We start from the raw sequence: 20,703 nt of genomic DNA, 5'->3' as shown, positions 1-20,703 counted from the left end.
ATGGAAGCACATAGATACTGCAAAAAATCGGCTTACCAAGTGAAGAGAAATGGAAAATTTACAATTTTAAGTAGAAATATAAACTTTCTTTTAACGTAAGAAGACATGAAGGATATATGGAGGAGATTCAGCCTATGTAACACCCCAGTGTCCACAATATTCTAGCCATTATAACTCCTTTATTGAGATATGACTCACATACCATGTAATTCACCCATTAAAGTGTATAATTCAATGGTTTTTAGTCTTTGTATAGAGATGTGCTACCATCACCACAATCAATTTTAAAATATTTTCATCACCCCAAAGAGATGCTCCATACCCTTTAGCCCCTAAACTCTTCATCCCACACCAGCCACTAGTATACTTTGTGTCTCTATGGATTTGCCTATTCTGGACATTTCATATAAGTAGAATCATGCAATATGTGGTCTTTTGTGACTGGCTTCTTTTACATAGCATAATATTTTTGAGATCCATTCATGTAGCATGTATCAATACATCGTTTCTTTTTTATGACCAAATAATGGACATTTGGGTGGTTTTCGCCTTTATGAATAAGGCTGCTATGAACATTCATGGACAAGTGTGGGTTTTTGGGTTTTTTCTTCTTCTTCCCCTTCCCCTTCTTTTCCTTCTCCTCCTTCTCCTTCTTCTTCTTCTTCTTTTGACATACATAAGTTGTCATTTCTCTTGGGTATGTACCTAGAAATGGAATTGCCAGCTCATATAATAATTCTATGTTTAAAATTTTAAGGAATTGACAGGCTGTTCTCCAAATCGACGGCACCATTTTACATTTCCACCACCAGAATATGAGTATTCCCAACTTCTCCACATCCTTAGGCCTGGAGACTCCAAAGGCCATGCTGTTGTTATCTGTATTTATAATTACAGCCATCTTAGTCAGTATAAAGTAGTGCCTCATTATGGTCTTGATTTCCATTTCTCTGATGACTAAGATGTTGATTGAACATCTTTTCATATGCTTACTGACCATTTGTATATCTTCTTTGGACAAATACCTATTCAAATCCTTTGCCCATTTTTAACTTTGTTGTCTTTTTATTATTGAATTGTAAGAGTTCCTTAGCTATTCTAGATATAAATCCTTTATCAGTATATGACTTGCAAATATTTCCTTCCATTCTGTGGATTATGTTTTCACTTTATCATTGATGGTATCCTTTAAAACACTTTTGAAGCACAAAAGTTTTTTACTTTGATAAAGTCCAGTTTATCTATTATGTCTTTTGATGCTTGTGATTTGTTGCCATAATGAAGAAACCAGTGCCAAATCCAAGATCATGAAGATTTATACCTATGTTTTCTTTAAAAATCCTATAATAGTACCTCTTATATTTTGGTCATTAATCTGCTTTGAGTTAATTTTTCTATGTTGGCTGTAATGGGGATTCAACTTCATCTTTTTGCATTTGCATATCCAGTTGTCCCAGAACCACTTCTAGACTTTTGAGTCACAGTGTTTTTTAACAGCCAAGAGAAAACTCAAAACCTCAGCCCACATTGTTGCAGGAAATTCAGTGGCATCACCAATATTTTTAAGGATTTCTGCATGGAGAAATGTGTCATGCTCCATCTTTCCTTCTGAACTCTTGCTCCTGGGTTGTTTCTATCACAGATGCTGTATGGCTCAGAAAGTAGGTGCCCATGAACTGCACGTATTGCAAGAGAAATCCAAGGAATGCCTTCCAGTTCACTTTCCTCCCAAGAAAAGGGATCCCAAGCAGGTCTTGCCCACAAGCATGCCCTGGCTGCAGCCATATGTGTCACACATACAATCTTGCCACCTAAGCTGTAGCTGATGGCACCAGGCAGCAGTTGCAAAGGTATGAAGAAGGCTAGGAACTTTTCAGATGGCTTGATACAGACACTACTTAAAGGTACATTCCATGTAAGTGGGGGCAAACGGACCCAATCAAATCCTGTATTTTGGGAAGTGTAAATGCTCCCACTAATGTTGTGAGATTTATGTGAACTGTACATCATCATAATTGATCACCACCAAGAGTGATTTTGGCTTAGACAGCTATACTCTTACTAATGCTAAACTTTCCAGTAAATGGGTGTAATATTTTATCTTTTCTTTAGGGATCTCACGTATCTATAGATATGATGTCTTATTGTAATAAATTCCTAAAAGTAATCCGTTCCTTTATAGGATAACCCCTTTTTGGTTCTGTTGTGTCATTTTACACTCTTTTTTAAGTTGTAAGAGTCTTAAGAATGGTCTATAGATTTTCTTTTCATCCATGCCTGTTGATAATATTTAAATTATACTATTTTTTTGATTGGCTTTCAACTCCTCAAGTTCCACATGTAGAGCAGTACATGTAATGTGGAAATTTTCCAATTCTTGTCAACTGGGGAAGAATTATCCATTATTATGTCTAGCGTAAATTGCTTTTATTTTTTTTTGAGATTTAATAATTTTGTTTCTATTTTTTTCCTCGATTATCATGCCATTCAGGCTTCCTATTTTTCAGAATCAATTTTGATCATTTTTTTCCAGGAAACCATCCATATCTAAATTACTTTGTTGCAGTTGTCCATTTTATTTACTTTTAATTTTTTAATATTCTGCATATATATCATATTACTGTTCTGAATTATAATTTAAAAAAATTTTATTTTTCAGTTACAGTTGACATACAATATTGAGTTACACTGTTATTCACGTATATCCTCCATTTTTATCCTGATTAAAATTTCCAGAAGTTTGTCCTTTTTTAAAGAACCAGGTCTAATAATTATTTATAAATTCCACTTTCTTTTTTTTAGTGTATTTCTTAATAATTGCACTATTTATACATTCTCAAAGTTTGTTTTTCATACTTTCTGTAGCTCCTTGATGTAAAAAAATTAATATTTTTTCCAAAAACTTTCATCATATATTTTTCCTACCTCGATTTCTATTAATGGATATTTATAAAGTCTATAAAGGTATCCTAATCTGTGGATAAATATAAATATTCCATGGACACTTGAAAGGGTATGTTTTTTATTTGTATAGTATTCATATAATGATGTTAATTAAAATATTTAGATAATTTTATCTCTTTTTAAATTGCTGCTGTTCAAAATTAGTAATGTGTTTAGATATGTTATTCTCTTATCTTCTCATATTTCCATTGGTTTTTTTACTACGTATATTTTGATGCTATTCCTTAGCACATAAATTTGTATTATTAAATCTTCACTCTCCATCAGTATTTCTCAGTGACTGGCAGCTTCAGCCTCACCTGGGGATTTGTTAATTATGCACATTCTCTTGCCCCATCCCTAACTTAATGAATCAGAAAGTCTGTGGGTGGGGCCGAGGCATCTGCTTGTTAAGAGATCCTTAGGTGATTCTGATGCCTCTTATAGTTAGAGAACTACTGACCTATATAAGAAATTCTACAAGTATAACATGATTCTAAATGACTCATTTAATGATTACTATAACCACTCTGTTTTCTTTTTTATTTCTGTTTTCCTAACATAGTTTTGCCTTTTATTTTATTGTCGAACATAGCAAACCACTGAATTTTATTTTATGATCAAATTGGAGAAAGTTTGACTTTTTTAAAACAGGAAATTTTAAACTATTTACAGTTATTCTGATACTTGTTATGCTGGGTCTTTTTAATGACATCTTAGGCTTTCTGTTTTTTTGTTTCTTTGATATTTCCTTTCTGTTCTAGTTTATAGGTTAAACTGTATTTTACTGCTCTACAAATATTTGGAATTATACTTCTAAATTGCATGTAAAAGCACTCTCAAATTTGTATTTATTTATAAAATATAAAGACTAATCTATTGAAAATATGAAAATTCATTTTTTCTCTTGCCCTCTATTCTTTCCTTTCTGCTTTCTTTTATTTTGAATTCAGATAATATTATTTTCTCGTTTAAATATATATAATATGTATAATTTCTTTATATATAGTCTTTTCCTTCTGTGCAACTACATTTATCACTATTACTTAAATTATATCTATATGTTTCATATATTCAAGGCTCACAGCAGTGTAATTCATGTCTCAAAGATCTGGAACACCTTGTGACTAATTTGTTAAGCAATCCTATGTGGGTGGTAGATTTCTCCAGATATCTGACAGCGTCTTCCTATTCCTTTCACACAGGAACCACAACTTTCTCCAGTAAGTTCTACATACGTCACTGAATTGTTTTCTGGCAATTATTGTTGCCAAGAATTCTAACATCATGTGCTTTTTGCTCATTTTCCAGAAACAGGTTTTTTTCTTTCTTTTCAGGAAGACTTCATGGTTATTTCTTTTTCTTTGAAATCCAATTAAAAAATGATAATAATAATCCAAAAGTCCTTTTCTCATTTTTTCCTTTGTTTATTGATTTTACTCCATTTGTTCTGGATTCTTTTTCTAGAATTCCTATTAATCATGAAGTAAATTTCTGCTTTCTATTACTTACAGCTGCCATCTTCTTTCATATTGCTTTAATATCTTTGCCCTTTTCCTCTGAATTCTGAGAATGTCTAAAGTTTTGTCTTCCACCTCACTTAATTGCTCTTTTATAGTATCCTGTCTCCACTGTCTTGATTCCTATGTAGATTTTATTTTAGCTACTTTTTTTTTTATTTGTACGCATCTTTTTATTTTCTTACTCCCATTCCTCCCCGTAACAGTTTGGTCAGTTTAAGGGAAGCAAGTATCCACATGCATCTTATTAGAAACTGACATTTTATTTTTATTGTGTTTTCAGTTTCTTGTAAGAAATATTTCAGAGGAAAGTGGATTTGCTTAGTCACAGTACATTGCCATGCTTCTCTTGTGCTACAGAATTTTTCCATAAACCTTATATTGATTTTTCTCTGTTCTCATCTTTATGAAGGCGATATATACTTGTCCAGGATTGAAGCCTTACCAAGAAAGAATTGTTTCTAAACTAGTCAGAGTTTTGGGTGAAGGGGTAGTGAAAGAGGGTCCCTCCCAATTCCTTCACATTCCTAGGTCCAGACCCAAAGAAGAAAAACGTTGCAACAGTTGCAATACATACAAAGTGACCTAGAGAAGAGCAGGGCCATCTGTGGGAGTCTCTTAACATCTGTAGGAACAAAAGACAGGAAAATGCCTCCTGCTGTGCCTTGGCTGACTACATTCCTGGTCCCACAATGTTTTAGGACCAGAGTAAACTAAGGCCCAGAAAGGTCAAACCATCTCCCCATCTGCAGCATATTTCTGCCTTGAACCTGGGTGCCTGACCTCCAAACTCAAGTTATCCCATGCAGGCCACACAGGCTGTGCACCGCACCATCCAGAGAGTTCCATTCACATAGCTACACCCCTGGAGCTGTGCACTGTGGCAGCCTTGATTTAAGAATTCTATTGTTAAATCTCCTTGGAATTTTCTTTATTCACTGATTGCCTCTTTATTATAATAAACTCTTCTCATTTTATGAGAACAATATCATCTTACTAATTCACATCTTCAGTAATCCTTTTAAAGTTTTCTTCTTTGCTCTGAGTTATCCCTGTTTTCTCTGGGGTCAGTTCTGTTAGTTCATTCTCGTTTTTTTGCTTCTCAATCTCTTCATGAGTCTGGTGACTGCTGGTTATCCATTCACGTTTTTGAAGGAAGGTCTAGGTTGATTAATGGAGAGAGATGGGTTTGTTTGCTCTGCCATTACCAGCATCTGTCATGAGTGAGAGGAGGAGTATGTTGATGAGAAAGCTTCTCTTTAGGGTGTGAGAATGGGGAGCAGGCAGGCAGCACCATCCCCAATGCCCTCTGACCCCAGTGCCTACCGTGTTTTTCCAAAAATAAGACCTAGCCGGACCATCAGCTCTAATGCATCTTTTGGAGCAAAAATCAATATGAGACCCGGTCTTATTTTACTATAAGACCGGGTCTTGTATAATATAATATAATGTAATGTAATACAATATAATATAATACCAGGTCTTATATTAATATTTGCTCCAAAAGACGCATTAGAGTTGATTGTCTGGCTAGGTCTTATTTTCGGGGGGAAACGGTAGGTAAAGGCTATATTCTGGATTACAATAGTCCCTTTTATGGGGACTGGGCTCTTACATACAGACTTCTTGATTTCTTAAGAAAATATTCCTCTCCTGCCTTAGGTGGAAAGCACATCCATTGTTCAGGGGGATTTGAGGGGAAGAATAAGGAGGGAAGTTTAAAAAGTTAAACAAGGCAGCCATCCTACAGACATTTTATTCATTGTCTCTAGATCACTCCTAGAGTCTGGCTACTCCTTCTACTCTCATCCTACAATTCTCCATACTGTTGACTTTGGGGAGGTGGGGCGGTTCCCTCCTTCCCAGTGAAAACTTGCTTTCTCTCCTCTCTGCTGCTTTCTGCAGGGCAGGACCGAGTCCTGGCCCTCGCCACTCTGGCTTGCCCACGAGTTTTAAAGCCAATCTGACGTCTGTAGTCTACAAATTCTACAAAACATTTGATCTTCTAATGTGCTACAATACACTCTCATTTTTTAATAAACTGACTTATTTTAATAATTGTTTACATTTAATTAACTTATTCATGGTGCTACTTTTAAGGATGAAAGAGGTTGAACGATGTCCTCAGTTTGCCGTCTCAAACTGAAAGCTAGGTATAAATTTTCCAATAGTTAAGAAATGGAGAGTTACCGAGAATGTTAAGAATATTCTTTTAAGGCACTTTTTGGAAAAGAATTTTATTAAAATATGGCTAACATATACAAAATTATATTAGTTTCAGGTGTACACCATAATTATTCAACGTTTACAAACCTAAAAAAGTGATCACCATGACAAGTCCAGCAACCATCTGAATAAAGCACTTTTCTTAAGCGCCTTAAAATAATACGTTTTTATTCTAAAATTTTAAAGTTTATATTTACATATCTTATATTCTATATAAAGTCTATAAAATTATGTTTGTCTATTCTATATATTTATATGAATATTTAATATAAACTTTAAAGTCAATATTTTTAAAAGTCATGTGTATTTTTTTCCTAATGATAAAAGAATGTTTTAAAAGGGTATTAGAAAAATATAGTTATTAAAATAGTGGTTTAAAACTCTGTCCCATGAAGACCTGAGATTCCGCAGAGGTGACTCAAGGATGAAAAAGGAGGACGAGGGAAAAGACTCCCAGTGTCCCTGTCATACTTCAGAAAAAGTACTGCCATTTTTACCTATTTTATATATTTTATCTATTTGTGTAAGACCATCAGGAAAATGATCACCATGGCCTACCAAACTGTTTTAAACACACTGCATTAGAGCCTGTGTATTTGGTGTATTCAGAGCTGCTGTGATTTATAAATAAGCTTTGTTGTTTATTTAATAATCACTAAAGAGTTGACTGCTTTTAACAATCAGAATTTATTACTTCTATCTCCTAGATGGTTTTTTGGTGTTTTTTCCCCCCCTCCTTGATTGCATCACAGGTGTCTCCTGCCACCTGGTGGCATCATATGTCTATTGCAGGAGCAATTTCTAAATTTAGCTGGTATCAGCTGAAGTTGCAAATACGACTCACAAATCAATGAAGATTGGTAGAGAGCTTTTTAATTTTTTTTTTTTAACATCCATTCTAAGTTACAAGGCACTTCTACATCCATTATATCATTTTATCCTCCCACCATTGTTGGCAGGTGGGTATTCAGTCTCTCCCTATTCAGCAGAAGAAAAAGCAGAACATATTGAGACTGGGACTCAACTTCAAACTTACAACAGGTGTAAAAGAGTGAAAGCTTTCTGACAATCTAAATGGTCTTAAATCTAGAGAGACATTTGGGCGGGGGGTACAAAATAGGTAATCATCAGAGTAGAGGTAGTATTTGAAGTCATAGGTTGATCAAAACTTGGAGCCGTGGGAAATAACACAACGGGACTTCACTAAACAAATCAAGACAGCACCGCTTGGTGATGGCCGGGAAAAGAAAGATAAGAAAGCTCACCCTGGTGACAGTCTGACTTCACTGTCTGAAGAATGGAAATCTTTGTCCATTGTGTGAAAATACATAGAAGGAAGAAGGAAGAAGATGAAGAGGAGGAGACACAGCAGCTCCACTCCACATAGTACAGATCAAACCTGAAATTCAGGCCCCTGTTTGTTATGAGAAACACAGATGTAACAGAAACAAATAATAAAATATGACTAATCACAGCCTTTTCCCTCCTCATCCCTTAGGCCCAAAAGGATTCTTTCCTGCCCAATTATCCAATCAGTCCCTAGACATTTTCGTGAACTGTGGGGTAATCAACAAGAGAGATAACACAAGAAGAGGGAGATGTTACCAGGATTTAAAACAGAAAGGGAGAGAGCTATGGGCAAGAGAAAAAGAATTTACGCAGAGATGAAGACAGACCTTATGGGCTGGGTTTTAAAGAGAATATTTCAGAGTTTGGAGTGGGCGAGAAATGAGACTTTGATATTGTTGCCTCGTATGGAAGACTGATGGAGAGAGAGAGAGAACAGAACTGGGCATAGCGTCAGACGAGTCTTTGGGTAGAGATGAGCAGTCAGAGGAGGAAGAGATTAGAGCATGGAGCAAATCACGAATCCGGGTGACGACAAGAGGTGCAGAAAGGGACACAGGTCAAAACTCCTGAGAAAGAGCCCAGGACCACCATGATTCTGAGACAAAATCTGTGCTATCCATGATTTGCCAACCAAGACAGAAACCAGGTCTTCAGCATGGATGGATCCTGGCCAATAGATGCCAGAGAGAAAGGGCCACATTCCACTGAATAAAGGTGAGGAAGGAGAGGCTGGGGACAACCTTCTGACAATGCGCCACCCAGGCTAAGAGCCCAGCTTCTATTTTCTAACTGGTGACTCTGGAAAATTCCTACCCTGTCTAGGCTTCCACACCATGCCCTGGATAATAAGTGGATGTGGCTGGTGATCTCGAGGGCTTTTTCATCTCTGACCTTATGCCTCAGTGCCTCAGCATCCCGTTTGGCTGCAGGCACACTAGTTGTCTCCTTCCCCCAGAATAGGGGGGACTGAGAAAGCAGGTCCTCTTTTACTGCTGTGGCTGTTGCCAAGGGGAGAACAGCCCCCAACCCCCAACCCAGCCTGCAAAATTCCTATCCCCATACCCTTCACTATTGCCCTCCACCTGCCTCGGGCATAAGCTCCCGCCACACTCTCTCACGCCAGGCTCCAACATTGTGCATTCCTTAGCATTCCCCTTGCTCAGCTCTGGGCTTCTGCCTCTGCTCCGTCCTCTGTCCATAAAGAACCGAATGTCACCTGTCACATACTTCCTTATGTTTCTCAATTGATTCTTTGATGGGAAGAAGCCAGTTTCTCCCTTTCCAATGCTATATTCACGGGTTCCTTAGACTCCAAGAATTCTGGAGCTGGATAAACATATGGTCATTATTTCTCTTCCATTTCAGATTGTAATCTCTGTGAGGACTCCATAAATATTTATCAAATGATTTGTTAAATTAAATAATTAATAAATAAATGGGTGGGTACTGCTAACAAATGCACACTTTTCTCATTGTATTCACTGCCACCACCTTTATCATCCGGAGTTTTGTAATAATGAACTGTTCTCCTTGTATCTGCCACCCCTTCCATTTTAAAACAGACACACGTATCACCCCTCCACTCAGAGGCTTTCAGAGGAAGAGCCAAAGGTTTTATGATAGCTCACAAAACCCTCTATGATCAGGGCCTCTGATCGCAACTCTGCCATGCTTTGCGTCAATCAAGTCCTCCAGTCACACTGGCCTCCTTTGTGTGGCACAAACATGCCCTGTACTAACTCTTCTGGGACCTTGACCCCGATACCTGCATGGCTCACCCCCTCACAGCCTTCCAGTCTTTGCTCCCATGACATTTTCTCACTGAGGATTTCCCTGACCTCCACATTGGAAATTTTCATCATGTTCCTCCTTTAGAACTCCCTACCTACCTCTCCTGCTTTGTTCTTCCCACAGCACTCACTGCTTTACAGTAAATGACATAATGTACCCTCTTCCTTACTTTCTATCTCTTCCAGTAACTTCCATGAGGGGTCTGTTTTGCTCACTGCTGTATCCCCAGGAGTTGGCACTCAATATTTGTTGAATGAAATGCCTGGTTCTCAAGTAATCTGATTCCAGCATTCAAGTAAACTAATCCCGCAGCCAAAGATAATTTGAAACTTTTGTTGTGCTCTTAAAAAACACTCAGATTGCTATCAGAACCCAGGCCAAACTTCTTAAAATTTTCCTTTCCACCCTGAATTCTTAGATTCCAACAGCTGCTTCCTCTAGAGGCTTTGCTCCCATGTCTCTGCCTGAAACTTCCCCAGGTACCCTGTCTGTGTAGGCTCCTTACTTTTCCTTCCTCAGCATACATTCCCCCCACACCGTCACCAGAAGGATGTGTGCATACCCTCTAAGAAGCAAGGTTCTCTCATTCTGCGTGCTTTTCCCAACGTAACTGTAATAAAGAGGTTTTTGGACAATAATTGCGTCTACTGTTACAAATGCAACCTCAGACAGCAAACAGGCCAGGGGCCCCAGTATTTTCCCAAAGAAAATTGTTAGTTGAGACACTTGTACTATTATTGTTAACTTACCTGTTGGGTAGAGGTTAGAGACTTCCCGTCCGCCTCAAGTCTAGTTCGAGAACCTGGACCTTTCTGAGGAAGATTGGAGGTTGAGGGACTAGAGCATCATATGTCACTCTAAAAGAGAAACTGGGTCAAACCCTGGCAGCCTTGCTCCTATATGCAGGTACTCAGCTCTCTGAGAGAAGGTCTGGCTAACGACAGAAGCATATCCCAGGGAGCATCCAGGCTACAAAGCTTTCAGTCCCAGGGAACTGGTCATCTCAGCTAGTGCCAAGACTCTGGAGTTAGGAGAATAGGCATTTTTCTGGAGAAAAACCCAAGGGCGACAGGACATCAGAGCTCCTGGCCTTGAATCAGGAAGACTAGAGAGCAGGGAGCTGAGCCGTCATCACCTGAGGGCAGAGGGAAGACACAGGATCGGAGGTGAGCCAAGTGCCCAGGAAGTCCCCTGAGAGCAAGTCTTTGCAGCAAAGGAGACAGGGGAAGCAATGGTGGGGTCAGCCAATGGATCACGATGGGGTCACCTGGTGCCAATCAGGCCTGAGGGTCCTGATTCTAAGCAAAGCGGCTGATAAAATTTCTCTCTTGGTCGAAATGGGCACAAGAGCTAGAGCAGAATGAAGCCTGCAAGTGGGGCCATCAGAGGACAGAGAGCAGCCAGAAAAATTCATTCATTCATTCAACAAATATTTATTCAGCACCTACTGTCGCCAGATCGTCTTCCTCTTGGAGCTGACACCCTAGTCAAATGACAAATCTCTATTTGGGACAAGTCACGAGCATAGAACGTCCCAGTACTCCCTGTCATTTGGCTCTGCCATACGGGCTTGATCCACACCGGTGGGTAACTCTTACACCAAGCTTCAGGGAGTACCACCTGCTTGCATTAGATACGTATTTCTTAACCCCCGAAAAAGTTTAACAACCAAACCAAAATCATAGTGCCTTGAAAAATAAAAGAATGTCCATGGCTGATTTTATTATTGTTATTTCCTAGAACTCTTGGCAGCCTACTCAGGATTCCAGGATTCCACAGAGAACAATTTAAAATCCTTTGTCCTCAGTTAGACTGACCTTCCAAAAAAGAGGTGGGCATGGTCTCTACCCCCCAAGCAGCCGTAGTCGTGAGATATATCAAAGCAGAGTGAGCCAGGCTTCATTACCAGAGCTCTGAGGCCCAAGCTGGACATCCCAGAGGGTCCACGTGGACTTGTAAATAGAGGCAGTAAAAGAGTAAATAATGAATTTGTGCAATTGGAGGAAAAAGCTCCAAAGCAGTTCTGGTGATGCAGAGACAACCACTTGCGAGTATTTCACCCAGCAGATGTAATGGCTTCATATACATTCATGAGCTTTGGTCTCCGCACTCTTCCTCTTTTTCAATCACAATCATAAAAGACAAAGGAAAAGTGAGAGGGGAGAGAAAGACAGATAAACTTTAAGGGTCCAAATTGCAAACATAACCCACAGTTTGTAAATTGCTTGGAGACCTTTGAGGGGAGAATCAAGGAAATGAAAAGTAGAACATACAGGAATATTGCTGTTTAGGGGAAAGTCTCTGCTCTGGGCATAAAATCTTGTCTGGAGAATGGTTGACAGGCACAATACTGACTAAACGTGAGATTGCTTTGTATAAAGGACGTGCCTTGTTCTTTACTCTGCTTTCTCCCGCCTGTCTCCTGTGGCCACCTCCAAGGTCATTTACTTGTGGAAGAGCCAAGGCTCTTTGGTTTTAGTTATAAAAAGCAGAGGCCCTGGAGTCCCAGCTATGCTTGTTGGTCTCTGCTACCCCCCACCCCTACCCGACTCAGGTAGATTCTCTGAGAGGCCAACCTGCCACCAAGTCAGGCGGCTCACAGCTCAGACCCTGGAATCTGACATCCTGAGTTTAAATCTCAGCTTTCTGTGTAACCAGCACCTTCTTCCAGAAAGGATTTAAGATCATCTGCAAAAAGGCTTTTTAATTTTGTGCATTTGTGCATATTTTATCTGGTTATCTGGGTAGGGGGATTTACAGTTTTTAGAAATAAACACACACACACACACACACACACACACACACACACACACACACACACACGAGAAAAAAATTGGCTGCCAGTAACTTGAGGTCAAGTTCTTGTTACATGCTGGGGTCTTGTGTTCTCAAAAGCAAGTGTATGTTGCTAACTTCAGCTGGAAGGAATGCAGCAGTGCGGCCGGCTGAAAAGAATGAAAGGAGGATCACAGGCCAGTTTCCATTTCCACACCAGGCTGTGTGTTTAAACCAAAGGTAGCGGAGAGCCAAGCAGCCAGCCCAGCTGGGTCACGGGGCTCTGCTGCCCCCTCCCTGTGAGGGACACTGACCCCAGGCTCCCACAAGCTGTTAGGGAGCTCCAGGCTGCCAGAGGAGCAGCTCTTCAGAAGGGATGAGAGAGGAAGGTCATACCCGTTTGTGTTTAGCCCTGGCCTCACAGCAGCTCTGAGAATCCTTGGCCCAGGGCCAGCTTGGATAATTACATTTCACCTGCCCAAACTCTCCAGTGGTTTCCCCCGAGAGATGCATTCCTCTGCCATGGCTGCCATGATCCAGAACATAAATACTCTCTCGAAGGCAGTATGGTATGCCTGGGCAGCTGAGGTTTTGTTCCTTAAAAGGAAATCCTCTTGTAACAATATACTCACTCTCCTTCCTTCATTCCTTCAGCAAACATTTATTAAGCAACTACTTAGTAAGTGCTACACACTGTGCTGAGCATTGGGATGCAAAGAGGAATAAAAGGCAATACATTTCTTGGCCCTTAAGAAGCTCGCAGTCCGGTGGAAAGACCATCATACAAGTAGGACATGCTTTTTAAAATGGAGTAATGGCTAGAGAACCAAAAAGAGAATTTCTAAATCTCCTTAGGAAAGATGAGGAAGCTTCCCAGGGTCAGTGATGTTGGAGCTGAGCTGTTAAACAGAACCTCAATCAACAGATACTGAGGAACATGTAAGGCAGGAGAGAAACATATACAGAGCAAGGGGTTATGAAACAGTTTAGAATTAACAGAATAAAGGGTAGAGTTGCAGGATAGGGTGTGAGAGAAAGGGGTTGGGAAGAAGGGAAGGCTGGAAATGTAGTCTCTGGGTAGGTGGTGAAGAGCCTGCAATGGGAAGAGCCTGGAATATTAAGCTAAGGATTTGGCTATACATTTGAAGGTTTTTAAGCAGCGAAACAACTGATCTGTCCATGTTTTAGCAAAACCACTCTACAGCAGTGTGGAGAGTAGAGTGGGAAAAGTAAAGAAACAAAGGTCAAAAGCAACAAAACTGTGGCACTCGCTGTCATCCTAAACCCTGTGAGATGTAGTGGAAGCCTGAATGAAAGTAGAGGCTGTGGGAGGGAGGAGTGGAGAGATATAAGCATTCAGAAAAGGGAATCAGCAGGTTCTCGGTGCCTGGTCGGATGCAAAGTGAGAGAGTAGAAGAGTGGGCAATTGGATGGATGGTGAGACTATTCACCAACAGGCCACAGGAGGAGGCGGAGCAGGGGGCTTGAAGGGCCCAGGTGATCACAAAAGGCAGCTGGAAATGTGGGTCTGGGCTCATTACCTTCCATAGGTTCTCTGCGATGACTGTACGCTACTGTTTTCTCAACAAATCTATCACTGGAGACTCTTCACCAGTGGTCCTCAAATCTGAGCTTAAGAATCACCTAGAGAGCTTATTAAAACACAGATTCCTGGGCTCCAACCCCAGCGTTTCGGATTTAGTAGGTCTGGGACATCAAGCCCAAGAATTTGTATTTCCAGCAAGTTCCGTGTGATGCTAATGCAACTGACCTGTAGTTCACACTATGAGAAACTCAACTCTAGACTTTTGTTTGGGCTATTTTCTGCAACTTGACCTGAGATTTTCTCTGGGTGGCTAACTAAAAGGACTGATACAGGGGACGTGATCAAAAACGTTCCCTTTTACCAGCAGAATTTCAAGGATTCATTTCTAACCATTAAGAACAAGTGTTTGAATTTGATGGCTGATTTATCTCCCATTTTTTCTTAGTCAAATGACAGATTTTTAAAAAAAAAACCTTAGCCCATAATAATAGGTAACATTTTTGAGGGCCTCCTCTCTGCCAGACATCGTGCTAAGCACTTTCTACACATTGTCTCTATGAATAACCCCATGGAAGTGAGTAACATAATTTCCATTTCTAAGATGGGGAAACTGAGGCCCTTAAATGCTTAAAATTAGCACAAGGGCAAGTTGCCATTAAAGGGCAGATTCACTACAGAGTCTATATTCAAATACCGTAATATATTGCCTCCTTTACCATCCCACATTATGTTGTGTGAAATAGAAGACTACCTTACTCCAAGACCAGTATCTTCCACATCCTATTATGTCACGAACATACAGTGGTTTCCTGAATCTGTTTTCAAAAATCTGCCAGCACATAGCTGGCAACCGCGAGGCAAGGTAATAATCATCTTTCAGCTTCTTAATAACCCTTGTGCATTGGACAATCAAGAGAACAGACGGGTCAAGTGGAAGGCAACGCCCTGTAGTGCTATGAATGTGTTTGAGGGTTTTCTGCGCTAACGCCTGGGGGATACACGGGCATTCTCAGCATATTGGAGTGTAAGAGCCTCTCACAACATCTGTTCCAACAACATCTCTAGACAGTACATGCCGTATCATCCTTAGAAGACAATTTTCAGAAGGCCCTAAACAATTGTTCAGATTTTTTGGCCTCCTCCAAAAAAGAAAGCAAACAAAGCAAGCAATTCATGCTCCAGAATCTATTGGCTATTTAGAATCTACTAGTTATTGAGCCCCAAGTGCACATGCCTAAACGGTGAGACAAAATGTGTCCTGTGAGATCACAGGACATCAGAAATGTGTGACCTGTATCCCAGCATTTTTTTTTTAAATAATTTTTTTTTAACTTTTACTTAATTTAGGTGTGTTTTTCCAGGACCCATCAGCTGCAAGTCAAGCAGTTCTTTCAATCTAGTTGTGGAGGGCGCAGCTCACAGTGGCCCATGTGGGGATCGAACCAGCAACCTTGTTCTTAACAGCACTGCGCTCTAACCAACTGAGCTAACTGGCTGCCCTCCAAGCATTATTTTAATGTAAATTCCTAAAAGCTCAAGGATGTGAGTTTGGCTGCGTGAGGCAGCCACAGTTACCAGGACACCTCTCTCCTGAGGAGATGAAGCAAGCTCTTTGATGCCCTTCTGGAAAAAACAGTGCTAAAAAAAAAAAAAATTCAGGAGGAGGCCCATCCAAAAACTATCCCAGAGCCAAGCCTGACCCAGAGTCCCAGGTCCCCCAGTACCAGGGATCTGGAATGAAGTCTTGCTGTCACAGGCAAAGAATCTCCAAGGCAAGACCTTACACGCAAGCCTTCTCCCAAATCTCTGTCTCACTGGTCTTCAATATCACCACTGGGCCTGGACTTGTGTCTTCGTTCTTGTGGCTCAGGTCCCAGAATTCCACCCTACTTGGTTCTTGGAGCCCCCTTTTCCCAGGGCCTGGACACTAGCGTCCGTAACACTCCCACCACCAAAACTACCTCCACACCACCAAAACTACCTCCACACCAATACCTACTCCAATTTGGGCAGGACTGTTCAGACAGAATGCTGCCTCCAGTCTGAAGTCCAGCAAAATCTTGGCTTTAGCTCCTGCTGCCATGATCCAGACACCACAGCACCGTCCCTAGGATAGAGATGCTGTCTCCGACATTGCTAGTCCTCACCAAATCCATTTCCTCTTCTTCTTGGGCTTATAGCCGAGTCTCTCTTGCAGTGAGATGTGGCCATATGTGATTCAGTTTTACCAAAGGAAAGGAAGAAGTGGTATTCCATGTCTAGCCATAAAAACCTGCATGTGCCTCTTTCCCCTTCCAGTGGCTGCGTGTTGATTTCCAGGGCAACCTTGAAAGCCATTTGTTAAAGAGCCTATCAGCCTGGGTCCCTGAATGCATGTGCAGATAACAGTTGCCCACAAACTGGAAATATCTTGAACTGTTCATGTGAGTGAAAAGAAACTTGAATGTACTTGAGCCATTATACAAACGGGAGACATTGGTTACTGCAGTTGGCCTATCCCACAATACAAGTAGATCAAGTCCCAATCCACGAATACCCTTCAGAGAATCCTCCACAAGAACCCTCCTATTGATGAGTTAACTTCCCTGGCCCTGTACTCAGTCCTTGCTTGCCAGTTTTTCCTACCACACATGGCTGAGATCCCAACATCTTATGTGCCAACCCCATCTTAATAAACGCAGCATCCTGTGGGCTCAGGGATGAGGAAAGCTAGATTTATGGCAAGGAGATGAGGAAGGTACACGCACACAGCCCTGAGCCTCTTCCTCTCGGCCTGCTCATCCAAAGATGGCTTGACTGGCATCCCTCAGTAAGGAGAATGCAAGTCTATAACTTCAGCGTCACTCTGAAGAGACGAGAGGATGAAAAAAAAAAAAAAAGCCAATACATCACTTACTTCCCTGACTTTTCTAGAGCAGATTTTTAAAAAATTGGTTCTTGTGATAGATGATGTGGAAATTGCCTTATTTAGGGTAATTAGGAACTCCTAAAACCAGATAGAACTTCTGTTAACCCAGTTTAAAAACATTGTTAGGGGTGTTCTGGGTCCCTATTCGACACGTGCGCTTCTTACAAAGCTTAAGAGTGGCTTAGGTTGAGCCCCTAAACCAGTAGAGGGCAGAGATGAGACACAAGAGAGAAACATGGGAAACAAGGTAAGACCCGTGAATGACATGAGCATGGGCCTATTGCTGCACTTTATTTGCTGTGAAGGGAGTTCCTTGATGAGGCTATGTGGAATACTACGATGGTATATAAAGCATTCTGTAAGCCCAAGGATGATAGTTTTGGCAGAAGCATTGCATGCTGGTAAATCAAAGCTGTCTCCCAATTGTCTACTCCAGTAAGAACAAAGCGCTGCCCCTTCTATGATGAAAGTAGTCCGATGGAATCAAACTGGTGCCATAAGGAGGGCTCAGTGTTGGACTCTCCTGCTGGTATATAAAGCAGCAGCTGTAGCCAGGTTGGCCTTGGTGACTTGTGAGGGGCCTCTGCTGTGGAGCTCATACACAATGACCTCCACATGAATTGAGGATCAGCCTTTCCATTTTTGCAAAAAGGATTATTGGAATTTTGATAAGGATTGCATTGAATTTGTAGGTAGCCTTGAGACATACTGCCATCTTAATAATGTTAAGTTTTCTGATACATAAACATAGGGTATCTTTCCATTTATTTAGGTCTCCTTTCATTTCTTTCAGCAGCTTTTTTTTTTTTTTTTTTTTTTGTATCTTCTTGAATTTGTTAAGACTTGTTTGGTGGCCTAACATATGATCTATCCTGGAGAACGCTCCATGTGCATTTGAGAAGAATTTGTATTCTGCTCCTGTTAGATGCGATGTTATAACTATGGTTTGTAATACCACATTTTGTTTTGTACATAATTTAAGAGACTAATGCATTTAAAATAATTATTCATTTATGTTTTTAAGAATACAATGTATAAAGATGTAATTTTGTGATATAAATCCCAAAAGGTGTGGGAACAGAGTATAAAGGAGCAGAGTGTTTGTATGTTATTGAAGTTCAGATGATATAAATTGAAATTAAGGTGTTACAACTTTAGGATGTTGAATGTAATCCTCATGGTATCCAGAAAGAAAATAGATGTAGAATATATAAAAAAGGAAATGAGAAATAAATTTAAACGTTTCACTACAAAAAAAAATCAACTAAACACAAAAGAACACAAAAATGCAGGAAATAAGAGTCAAAAAAGCTGTATAACATCAGGAAAACAAATAGAAATTTAAGTTCCTCCATATCAGTAATTATTTTAAATGTAAATGGATTAAACTCCCCAAAAGACAAAGATTTACGAAACAGATTTTAAAATTGATACAACTATATTCTGTCTAGAACAGACTCATTTTAGATCCAAAGACACAAATAGCTAGAAAGTGGAAGGATGGAAAAAGATATGCCATACTAATAGCAACCAAAAGAGAAAATGAATGGCTATATTAACATCAGACAAAATAGACTTTAAATCAAAAAGTTTACAATACATAGTAAAAGGTTAAATACAGCAAGAATATACAATAACAAACGTCAAATAACAGTCCATCAAAATATATGAAGCAAAAACTGACAAAATTGAAGAAATAGCTCTACAATAATAGTTGGAAACTTCAATATCCCACTCCATAATAGATAGATGAAACAAAAGATAAATAAGGAAATAGAAGACTTAAACAATATAATAAACCAACTAGATCTATAGACATAGAGAAACTCTACCCAACAACAGTATACAAATTCTTCTCAAGTGCGCATGGGATATTTTCCAGAATAGACCATATGTTAGGTCACAAATTAAGTCTCAACTGATTTTGTAAGATAGATGTCATACAATGTATCTCCACCGACCACAGCAGGATGAAGTTAGAAATCAATAACAAAAGCAAAATTGGAAAATTCACAAATTTGTGAAAATTAAACAACACACTCTTAAACAACCAATGGATCAAAGACTAAATCACAAGGGAAATTAGAAAACACTTAGAGATGGATGAAAACAAATATACAACATACCAAAACTTATGGACACAGTGAAAGCCATGCAAAGGGGAAAATTTATAACTATAAATGCTTACATTAAAAACAAGATCAAGATTTCAAGTAAACAACCCAACTTTACAACAAAGAGAGGAGAACAAAGGGAGAACAAACTCAACCCAAAGCTGGCAGACGGAAGGAAATAATAAAGATAGGTGGAGATAAATGAAATAAAGAAGAGAGAGAGAGGGAGCGAAAACCAATAGAAACAAATTGACAAACCTTTAGCTAGATGGACTAAGAATAAAAGAGAATTACTAAAATTAGAAATGACAGTGGGAACCTTATGAATTCTAAAGAAATAAAAATAATTATAACAGAATAGTATTAACAATTGTATACCAACAAATTGGATAACCTAGATGAAATGGATAAACTCCTAGAAATGCTATAGCTACCAAGACTAAAACATGAAGAAATAGAAAATCTAAGAAGACGTATAACTAGTAAAGGGTAATAAAAAAATATCCGAACAAAGAAAACCCCTGGACCCAGTGACTTCACAGGTGAATTCTACCAAACATTTGAAAAACAACTAATACCAATCCTTCTCATATTTTTCAAAAAAATCAGAAGGAACACTTCCTAACTCAGTCTGTGGGGCCAGTATTACACTGATTCTAAAGCTACCTAACAACACTATAAGAAAAAATAAAATCTACAAATCAATAACCCTTATAAACATTGATGCAAAAATCCTCAACAGAATACTCCCAAACCAAATTCAACAGCATACTAAAATAATTATACATCATAATCAAGTGGGATTTATTCTTAGAATGCAAGAGTAGTCCAACGTATGAAAACTGATCAATGTAATGTACATTAACAGAATAGAGGGGAAGAAAACCATATGATCATCTCCAGGATGCTGAAAAAACATTTGGCAAAATTCAATATCCTTTCATGATAAAAACACTCAATAAACTAGGAATAGAAGATACTACTCAATATAATAAAAGCCATATTATTAAAAACCCACAAAGAACATCATATGCAATGGTGAAAGACTGAAAGCTTTTCCTCAAAGATCAGGAACAAGACAAAGTCGCCCACTTTTGCCACTTCTATTCAACACAGAACTTTAAGTCCTAGCAGAGCAATTAAGCAAGAAAAAGAAATGAGACATTCAAATTGGAAAGGAAGAAGTAAAATATCTCTGTTCACAGATGATCTTATATGTAGAAACCCTAAATATTCCACACACCCAAAAATAATTCATTAATTCATCAAAGTATACAAAGTAAATACAAAGAACAGTAGCATTTCTATATGCTAACCATGACAATCTGGAAAGTAAATTATAAAAGCAACTCCATTTACAATAGCACTAAAAAGAATAAAATACTTACCGTGATTCCCCGAAAATAAGACCTAGCTGGACCATCAGCTCTAATGCATCTTTTGGAACAAAAATTAAGATAAGACCCGGTATTATATTATGTTATATTATATTGTATTATATTATATAAGACCAGGTATTAAAGCATATTA

Source organism: Rhinolophus ferrumequinum, chromosome 12, assembly GCF_004115265.2.
Source record: "Rhinolophus ferrumequinum isolate MPI-CBG mRhiFer1 chromosome 12, mRhiFer1_v1.p, whole genome shotgun sequence".
Classification (NCBI taxonomy): domain Eukaryota; kingdom Metazoa; phylum Chordata; class Mammalia; order Chiroptera; family Rhinolophidae; genus Rhinolophus; species Rhinolophus ferrumequinum.
This window is presented reverse-complemented; position numbering follows the sequence as displayed.